The sequence below is a fragment of the Vombatus ursinus genome, unplaced genomic scaffold (assembly GCF_900497805.2).
Source record: "Vombatus ursinus unplaced genomic scaffold, bare-nosed wombat genome assembly UNPS02014861.1, whole genome shotgun sequence".
NCBI lineage: Eukaryota > Metazoa > Chordata > Mammalia > Diprotodontia > Vombatidae > Vombatus > Vombatus ursinus.
The window spans coordinates 4859831-4870560 of record NW_020954639.1 but is presented as its reverse complement, the minus strand read 5'-3'; the positions used below and the strand labels follow the sequence as shown (position 1 = coordinate 4870560).

Sequence of the window (10730 nt, the reverse complement as noted above, 5' to 3'; positions counted from 1 at the left end):
AATACAGAGAAATAATAAATTAAGTTATAACTGTAATATAAATTGGATGAAACTACTTTTATGGAAGAGGATAACAGAATATGAAAATACATTTATAAGAAATAAACAAATAAAACCAATGAAGTCAAAATCATAACAGAAGCAGATTACTTTAAAAAAAAAAGTAGTTGCTTGAAGTTTCTCTAAAAAAAATAAGATCTTATTTCCAAAATAATTAAGGGACTGATTTGAATTTATTAAGAATTAAATTTTCAGTGACAGCCAGGTGGCGCAGTGGATAGAGCTCTGGCCTTGGAGTTAAGAGGACCTGAGTTCAAATCCAGCCTCAGACACATAACACTCACTAACTGTGTGACTCTGGGAAAGTCACTTAACCCCAATTGCCTCACCAAAAAAAAAAAAAGAATTAAATTTTCAAAGAAAGAAACATAATATATAAAGCATCAATTAAAGTTTTAAAAATTTTCAACTAATCACTAAGAACATGAACACTAAAGAAAACATGAGGTTCCACCATCTTACAATCAAAAAAAATATGGCAAAGCTGATAAAAAAATAAAATGAAAATTGTTAGATGTGATGAAGGAAAACAGGAGCATTAATGTATACTGTCATGTATGTGTTATGAGATGGAATGATAATTCTGGAAAGGAATTTGGACTTATGCACTAAACTTTAGTGCATATCATTTGACTCAGATACCACTATGAAGTCTATACCTCCAAGAGTTCAAAAGAAAAGGAAATTGACCCAATATAAGTATGTCTCTCTATATATTTATATCATCTCTTTTTAGCAATGAAGTAGAAACAAATGAGGAATGATTGAACAAAGTGTAGTATATTATTTGAACACAATATATATTATCGTGCCACAAAAAATAGCAAAAGGGATATTTTCAAAGAAACACTGGGAAGTTTGCATGAACTGGAGCAGAATGATGATGGCAGAAAGAGAACAATTCATGTTGTAACAATAACATCATAAAGAAATACAAGTCTAAAAAATGCAAGAAGTTTGATTAATGCAATGGCCTACAAAGATTCAATAGAACTGATGATGAATCTTGCTACCCATCTTCTGAGAGATAGGTGATAGATTCAAGACAAATTTTTGGACATGAATAATAGAGGAATTTATTTTCCTTGGCCATGCATATTTATTACAAGTTGGGTTTTTTTTTTTTTTCCAATTGAGGCCTTGTGGAAGGGATGAGGACTGTTGGGGGTTGGGGGAAGGTTAGGAATAGAATTGCCAAGACAAACAGGAAAAAGAAAAGATGGTCATTGAAGCATTTTTTAGTGAAAAGAAATGAACAGAAGGAATGCCAGAAAGGATCAGAGACATGCTTGACAACTCTGAAGGTTACATGTTGACAAATTGGCAAAGATGACAAAAAATGGAAACATTTAATGATGGAGGGGTTGTGCATACTAATGCACTATTGGTGGAGATATAAATTACTACAAACATTTTGGAAATCAATTTGGAATTTTGCAAGTAAAGTAACTAAAATATCCATACCATTTCACTCAGACATTGCAGTATTAGGCATATACCTAAAAAAAAGAACAGCCTAATGCACTGCAATATTTGTAGGAGCACTTGTTTTGTGAGAGCAAAGAACTGAAATCAAATCAGACACTCACCAATTGGGGAATGTATAGACAAATCGTGGTTCATGAATGAAATGGATTATTATTGTCCTGGAAGAAATATTGATTACAGAGATTATTTTTTTTTTTGGCTAAGCAATGGGGTTAAGTGACTCGCCCAGGGTCACACAGCTAGTAAGTGTCAAAGGCCAGATTTGAACTTGGGTCCTCCTGACTCCAGAACTGGTGCTCTCTTCATGGTGTCACCTAGTTGCCCAGATTATGGAGAATCTTGTAAACACATATACGATAATATAAAATGAAGAAACAGAACCAAGAAAACAATATATACAATTACTAAAACAATGTAAATAACAACCACAAAACAAGAATAAAAAAAAAATAATGAGCGTTTCAAATTGAAAAGGGAAAAGCAAGGTCCCAAAGAAAAGATGAGAAGACATTTCCCGCTCCTCATTTGCAGAGATGGGAGATTGGTGGTCATGAAACAATCAGTAAGCCATTCAACCAACATTTATTAAGCACCTACAATATACTGTGCACTGTTAAAAATCCTGGAGGTGCAAAGACAAAGAAAAAGGGGAAACACAAACACACACAGAAACAACGTGCAAAAAACTATGTACAAACAAGAAAGTGGAACTTTAGTTGAAACTTGAAGCAGGCCAACAGGGATGGGGAGTAAGAGCATTCCAAAGATGGTAGATAGCCAATGATGATACTATTAATTCTGGAGATAGAGTGTCATGTGAAAGGAATAGCAAGAGGGCCAATGTCACTGAATCACAGACTACATAGAAGAGAATAAGGGGTAAGAAGACTAGAAATATAGGAATGGGCTTGGTCATGAAGGTTAAAAGATAAACAAAACTTATTTGATTCTGGAAGTAATAGGGAGTCATTGGAGTTGACTGAATGGGGAGAGAGGGATATGTTTAGACCTGTGCTTTAGGAAGATTAATTTGACTTTTTATTTATGCAATGGTCCCAAAACTAAATCCCATTCTTTGGCAATAAGCTGTTCCAGATCCAAATCTATCTTTCACTTCCAAAGTAACTGCCTTCATTTGACAGCAGAGATAAAACCTGTTCTATGATCTCAAAATTCTTGCCTAAGATTTCATCATTTTTAGAAATGCTCTGTACATTTCCTTTAATGATACCATTTATCTCCATCTATATCCTTATCTTGGATTCTCTCTCCTTAATTAATTTTAATGAACTAGTTACATTGGAGATATTTAAATTTAAGAACCTCATGTTTTCCCCTTTTTTAGACATGCCAAAAGGGTCTTCATGTTACACCTTAATGCCAACATCATGATCATCATCATTCACACATAATTAGAACTTAAAGGGTTAAAAATAACTTTATCTACAGTATCTCACTACAGGCAACTAAGTGGTATAGCTGGTAAGAGTGCTAGACCTTGAGTTAGGAAGATCGGAGTTGAAATTTAGCCTCAGGTACTTACTGCCTGTGTGAACTTGGGCAAGTCACTTAAACTTCATCTGCCTCCATTTTCTTATAGGTAAAAGTTGAGATAATAATATTACTTACCTTCTAGGGTTGTTGTCAGGATAAAATGAGGTGATATTTGTAAAGTTCATCACAAACCTTAAAGTACTATGCAAGAGTTATTATTATTATTGATAGTAGCATTACTATTATTGTTATTATTATTACTATTATCATCAATTTATATTCACAAAAAATCCTTTGAGGTAGATACTATATGTATTACTAGCCCAGTTTTATAGATGACGAAACAAGCATTAAGAAGTCACTTGGTGAAGCTTGCACAGCTAATAAGTACTAAAGGAGAAATTTGAATTTATTTTTTCCTGATTCCAACTCAAGCACTCTAATCATTTTGTCACACTGATATTCATAAGGAACTAGTTATGATATGAAAGTTTAAAATGAGTCAAGCTCTAGGTTGGGAAGCAATATACCTAATTCCAGTTCTGATTCTATTAATATTGTTTTCTAGGGTACATTTTACCTTATGGTGTTATAGTTTCCCCTATGTCTAAAGCAGGGTATCTTCCCTATATCTTCACAATTCTGTTAAACTAGGGCAAGAGAGCAAAAGAATGAATAGTATCATGGCTCAAGGTAGATATGCTAATTAATGGTTCAGGGTAAAAAGTTTGAACTACTCAGCTCTTATTTTCTTTTGTTTCCTTTTCCAGGGAGAATTTTTGGACTGATAAGGACAGAATACAACTAGTTAGTCTGCAATGAAAACCCAATGTGGGATCACCACCTCTATAGTACTAGTTTTTTTTTTTCTTTTCATTATGGTCACTCTATTTTTCCCATTGGGGCCATTCTATTTTAGGAAAGACATTGATACAATAGAGCATGTCTAAAAGGATGTTACCTCTAGTGAGAAGATCTGAGATATGAATGGGTTGGAGGAACTTGGTATGTTTAGCCTGGAGAAGAAAATACTTAGATAAGACATTACATATGCCTTCAAATATATGAAAAATTATTACATGAATGAGGAATTACATTTTAGTTTCTTTACCAAGAAGTAAAAAAAAAAAATGAACAGCAACAGGTAAAAGAATGATGGCTTAATAGAAGGGGAGGGGGGGAAAACTTCCCAAACAACCTATCCTAAATCAAAATTATCTGAGAGAAAGAAAAATCCTTCTACTCTTCATGTAGAGAATGGATAACCACATAGTGGGTATGGCATACAAGATACTCTTGTTAAGGAAAAAGCTGCACTACTTGGCCCCTAAGCTTCTCTTTAGCTATGTGATTCTGTTACTGGTCATTCATTCATTCATTCATTCATTCATTCATTCATTCATTCATTCATTTATTGCAGACAATCAGGGTTAAGTGACTTGCCCAGGGTCACATAGCTAGTAAGTGTCTGAAGCCTGATTGGAACTCAGATTCCCCTGACTCTGGGGCTGGTACTCTATCCACTGAGGCACCTAAGTGTCCCTGATTGTGTTATTTTGATATTTGTGGTCTGGTCATATGGAGATATGATTAAAGTATATGAGAAAGTTTATGGATTATATAGTTTATATATAATATTTACTTACATAAAATATATTATATAACATATAAAATATTATATAAAATATATATTATATATTTGTATAAAAGATTATATAAATACAAGGTACTGGATGCATTCATTGTAACATTCAGCCATTTTGTTCAGTTCCACGATGTCTTTCAAACAGACAAGGAGTAGCAATTTCTAGTCAGGTAGTATTATGTGAAATACATGCACAATTCACAAGAACAATGAATTAAAACCAAGAAATGTATTTCTTTTAGATTGTTATGAGAATATTAGCTTACTGTCTTTACTTCCCTTAAGATATTATTAAGATATTGATTTTTTATTTTCCTCATTGTGTTAATTTCCTATGAAGTGCTATTCTTTGAGACACTAGCATGAATAGAGCTGGTGACAGAAGAATCTCATGGGTAATTATTTCAATATGAGCACAATCCAATTCTAGAACTACAGTGTCAGCTTATTTGTACAAACATATAGGGAAATGATTCCACCTATCCCTCTCCCTGTACAACAAGGGATTTGAACTGAGCCTTGAGGGCATCTGGTGATTGGCAATAGCACAAGTGAAGAGAAAAGACATTCCCAGGTAAGTGGGACAGGTAATACAAAGGCACATAAGTAAGAAATGAAAAGTTATTTCAGGGGCTAGCAAAGAGGCTAATTTGACTGGGATATAAAATCTCTGAAAGGGAGTAATGTGAAATGAGTCTGGAAAGGTAAGTTGGAGCCAGAATGTAATAGACTTTAAATTCTAAATAAAGAATTTGGAGTTTTCTCTTTCAGACAATCGGGAATTAATGAAGATTTTTGAACCTAAGTGTGGCATGGTAAGACATGATTTTTAGCAATATAGAGGTATAGGTATCTGCAGCAGAAAATGAAAAAACACTGTTTACTATGTTCATAGGACCCTGCTACATGCTGAACATACAATTAATCCTTATTCTCTAGGAGCTTAAAAACTAACGTAGGAGACAATACATATAGGGATTTTCATTCAAGTATAGGGTGGATGGAAAGGTCTTATGGTCTGGATGACAATATAGGTGGAATGTACAGGTAAGATACAGCTGATATAGGCACTTATATTCTTTAGTGTCATTCAGATTAATGATATCATATCTGTTTCTTATGTAACTAGTGCTGATCACAGACTCAGTGTGTGAACTTTCTTTTTCTAGTTCCATTTTTCACAGCTTTGGCTTCTGAGGAGACACACCTTCAATACCAGAGGATGCAGTGGCAAGACCCCACCTCCACAGGAGCTACTCTCCTTGATAATGGTGGCGATGGGGAGGGAAAGCTGGGTGCAGGTCAGGTCGCCTGGGAAATACTGCTTATCACTGTGCTCTTCATCAAAAGGTCCTAGGCTACCACCTCCAGGGGCCAAGTAGAGGAGTCATTTGGAAGAAAATTAGTAGCAATTATGCTCAATCAATATTTTTAAAATTTTTGCATCTCCCTCAAAAAAAATGCTGCATTAGAAAAAAACAACAACATTGTGGATGACTCTCTCCATTACTGCAAATTGAAATTCTTCTGTCTCTTAGTAGACAGTCTCCATGAGATGCTATATATATATATATATATATATATGTATAAAAAAGAAGAAAATCATTGCCTGGTGATAAGCCTTCTTTCTCTTAGCTAACCTAATTGAGGGATGATGTCCCATCTGTGAGACAATATCTGAAGCTTTTACAAGCATCAGGCACTAGAACTTTCAGCCTTTGGGAACTAAACAGTCAATGTCATCCCATGATGAGGGATGAGAACAGGACTTCAGTGCAGGTCCTTTTCCTTATCATGCTAAAAATTCTGTCCAATTGAATTTCTACAAATTAAAATAGTTGAGCATGCTTGCTCTCTATTGTATATGGCTAGAAATGCTTCCGAAAATAACAGAATTGTCTGTTCTTTGACATTTTGACAGTTCCCTGGACTTCAGTTGGACTATTCCTCGGTTCCTGATTAGGTAAACATAGGGAGAAAAAGTAGTTTGTTCTTTTGACCTCCTGAGAAATGCCAACAAGTATTGCTCTTGTTTCAGGAGAGAATGAGGAACCACGGCACTGAGTGAATTAATATCGACATATTTGTGAAGAAAAACAAATTGATTTGACATTTTCATTCACAAAAATAATAAGCAAAAATTAGGCTTTTATAAAGAAGCTTTTCACTGAATGTAAAAATGTTCAATCGCTCCCCCTTCCTCCTCTGTAACCACTGCTAATTATGGTAACCATCTTTTTAATTGCTTTACTTTTGCCAAACAGGTGTCTAAGAATCACACTAGTTGGAAATCTTACTTCTTTTGAAAAGGCATCTCAGATTCCAAACTGCTTGTGAACAGTTATTTAAAAAAAAAAAATGCTAGAATTCTTCAGGACTGCTTTTTGTTGAGCTAATAAAATGTGGAAAACATGGGGTTTTTTTTGTTTTTTTTTTTTTTGTTTTTGTTTTTTGCTGCTTCTCTCTTTAGTAAAGCTAAGAATCATTGTCTACAGGACTTTATAATCCTCATACAGAGCTGGATTGAGAGCCAGGAAGTTCTGGGTTCAAATCTCACTCTTGACACTTACTGGCTATTTGATTATGAGCAAATCACTTAACTTTTCTGAGATGCCATTTCTTCATATTCAACTGTGCATAAAAATACTTGAAGAATTAGATATCAGTGATTTTCTGTCTAAAACAGCAACACATATGTAAAATGCTTCACAAACTTGAAAGTGCTAAATATCAGTTTGTTTGTTTTTTTCATTATTAGTTATCAGTTGCCAAGTGTTATTGATTTCACTTCCATATCTTTCTCTTTTGTCTTCTTTCATCCTCCAATTTAGTTCAAGCCTTCCTCAACCTTCACCTGGCCCACCACAATGACCTAATTATCCTTCCTACTTCCTTTCTCCTTTCCAATCCATGTTCCACATAGCTACAAAGTGATATTCCAAAGCAGAGGTCTAACTAAATCACTCCCAGATTAAGAAACTCCAATAATCCCCTATTTCCCTTGGGATGAAATAAAATAAAATGAAATAAATAAAATAAAACCCTTCTCTTTGGCATTGGAAACCCTTTACCATCTGACCTTGGCCTATATTTCCAGATTTTTTTTTAATAGTTGCAATCAATTTATTAAAAGAGATGATTAGTTATGCACCTGCAATGTTGACTTCAACTTCTACACCTGGTTCAATGCTGATAGAAGCGATCTGTTTAACAATTTCGGAAGGACTGTGCAAATCAACAAGGCGTTTGTGGATTCTCATCTGGAACCGATCCCAAGTCTTTGAACCTTCACCGCAAGGAGTTTTTCTAGTTGTGATTCGAAGTGTCTTAGTGGGCATTCGAACAGGTCCCTTCACTTTCAAGTTCTTTTCTTTGGCTCCTCTAGTTAGATCAGCACACACTTTCTCGAGGGACTTCACGTTGCGGTTGGTGAGGGTGATCCGCATCCGGTGAATGGCCACTTCGAGCTCCCCGAGGGTCTTGCCGGTGTCTTTGAATGCCATGGCAGCGGAGCGGCTTCCTGACCGACTTATTCCTCGGTGACAGCGAACAGCGGAGAGTCAGGAGGAGGAGAAGCAGTGACTGCCGGCTCCACGCGGCTGCAGCGGTGATACCTTCACCAAAGAGGCTATTTCCAGATTTGCACTGCTCCCCTGCATATGTGCTCTATGGTCCAGCCAAACTTGTCTCCTTATGGTCAAATTCACATCATTCTATTTCACATTACCACGTCTTTGCACAGACTTTCTCTCTGTGCCTAAATATATATATTCCTTCACTTCTATGTCCTAGATTGCCTAGGTACCTTCAAAGTTCTGAGACTACCTCCTAAATATGGTTTTCCCCAATACTTCTAAATGATAGCACCTTCTCCTCCTCCTTCTTCTCCTCCTCTTCCTTCTCCACCTCTTCCTCCTCTAAGGATTCTTGCATTAACTTTGTATATTGAATCTAAACTCCTTGAGGAATGGAAATATTGCATTTTTGACTTACCATCACAGTACCATGCATATGATAGTTGCCTAATAAAATGCTTGTTGGTTGATTGATTATTTTTATTGGTGGGGAAGAAGATTTAATATATCTTAAAACCATAGTAATGCTGTTCTAGGCACAACATTTCTGAAAAAAAAATCAAATCTATCATCTGAGACAAACTGAATTATTATTGAATGGGTGAAGACATAATGAATTCATAGGTTTTAGACCTAAATGGGAATATATGACACAGTGGACAGAGTCAAGGATTTTTTTTTTAATCAGAAAACTGAGATTTGAATCTAAGTTCTACCAATTGCGACATGTGTGACCTTGAACAAGTCACTTAGCCTAATATACCTCATTTGGCTGATCTAAAAATTTGAATGTTGACACTATTTGACTTCCTGATCTAACTATATGATTTCATGATGTAATTTAATGGCCTTATTCTGCATGTGAGGAATCTGAGGCGCAGAAGTTTTTATTGACTTGCCTAAGGTCCCCACAACAGGTCTGAGGTTCAAATACGTCCTTCTGAATCAAAATCCAACTCTTTTGATGATAGGATATTTGTATTAATCTTCCAATCAAGTTTTATAACAGGAGATTTTTGGCATACTATATAAGGTCGGCCTGTTTTAACATGCTCTACATTTGTTGCAGGCCTCCTAAAATCCTTTTGCAGGCTGCAAGCAGTGCAGGCAGTAAGTAGCCCATGGACCGAATATTATGCAGGCCATATATGAGGGAAGCAATGTGATGCAATGGAAATACCAGTGGACTAGAGTCAGAGAATCTGGGATTACACTTGATTTTTCTACTATCTAGCTGATAGAATAAATCGTTACTTATCATAGACCATTATCAATACTTCAAGAAAAACAAAACAAAACATAACAAAATACATCATTTTGACTCTTAGAGTCAGTAGATACAAAGTGAGTTCAGATTCCATCATTACTTTGGGCAACTAACTAACCTTTCTTTATCTCAATTTCCTCACCTCTAAAATGGGGGAATTTGACTTAATGTGGTTTAAGGTTCTTCATATGTTTAAAATCCTATGATTTTTCACTGAATCCCTTCTGGTAAGATCAATGGTATATACATAGAATATCACAAAAAAAGTAAATGAAAAAAATTAGTATAACTTATGGCATAGTTCATAGCTCTTTAGGATCATAAGATTGTTAATTTAGAGCAGAAATGTGCCACAAACATCATCTAGTCCAACCATCCAGAAACTAAGGCCCAGAGAGGTTGTACTTAACTATAAGGTTATGCTGTGGCAAAACCAAGATATGAATACAGGTCCCCTGATTCCAAATCCATATGAATGTATTATGTATCTTCAAATGAATGTCTTTTCCTAGAATCAAAGGCAAGTTTGTAAGATATGGACAGAACCTACGGTTTAACACTCAGTCTTGCAATTTCCTGACCATTCTCTTTTGTTCCCTCTTCCAAGAATTATAATACATAGGCAGTGATAGCTAAAGCTGAGTCATTTGCCAGAAAGGAAAGGAATGTCCAGGAAATGGAGTTCTGTAGACAATATGTTGAAGATTCTAAAGTTGGAGAAGCAGCCCAATAGATTTGTGAAGTCATATGTGGCACCATTCAACTCAAATATGCTAAGAATGAGTTCCATAGTGGGCTAATGACAGGTATGCATAACTCAAACATGCTTATAGACAGTCAGCCAAAATCTTGATTAGATGGATACAATGTACATATAAGAAATATTGAGAGAGAAAGAAGGAGGCGGGGAGGGAATAAGGGATGGGGGGAGAGAGGGGGAGGGAGAGAGAGAGAGAGAGAGAGAGAGAGAAGGAGGAGGAGGAGGAGGAGGAGGAAGAGAAAGACAGAAAAAGAAGAAAGGAAGAGGGGAACAGAGGTGAGAGAGGGGAAATAGAAAAAGGAGAGAGGGTAGGAGGCAGGGAAGAAGAGCAAGAGAAGAAAATAGTTTTGAGATACTGTATCACTTTTATTAGATGGCTAATAATCAATTCAGCCAATATAGACAGAGTAGTTAAGAATAGCTTTTTTGAAAAAAAATTCC

At 35.6% G+C, this 10730-nt stretch overlaps 1 pseudogene; it reads right to left on the bottom strand.

The window, feature by feature from the left end:
- Positions 1-7830: 7830 nt before the first annotated feature.
- LOC114027525 lies at positions 7831-8205 on the bottom strand (annotated as a pseudogene).
- Positions 8206-10730: the final 2525 nt, after the last annotated feature.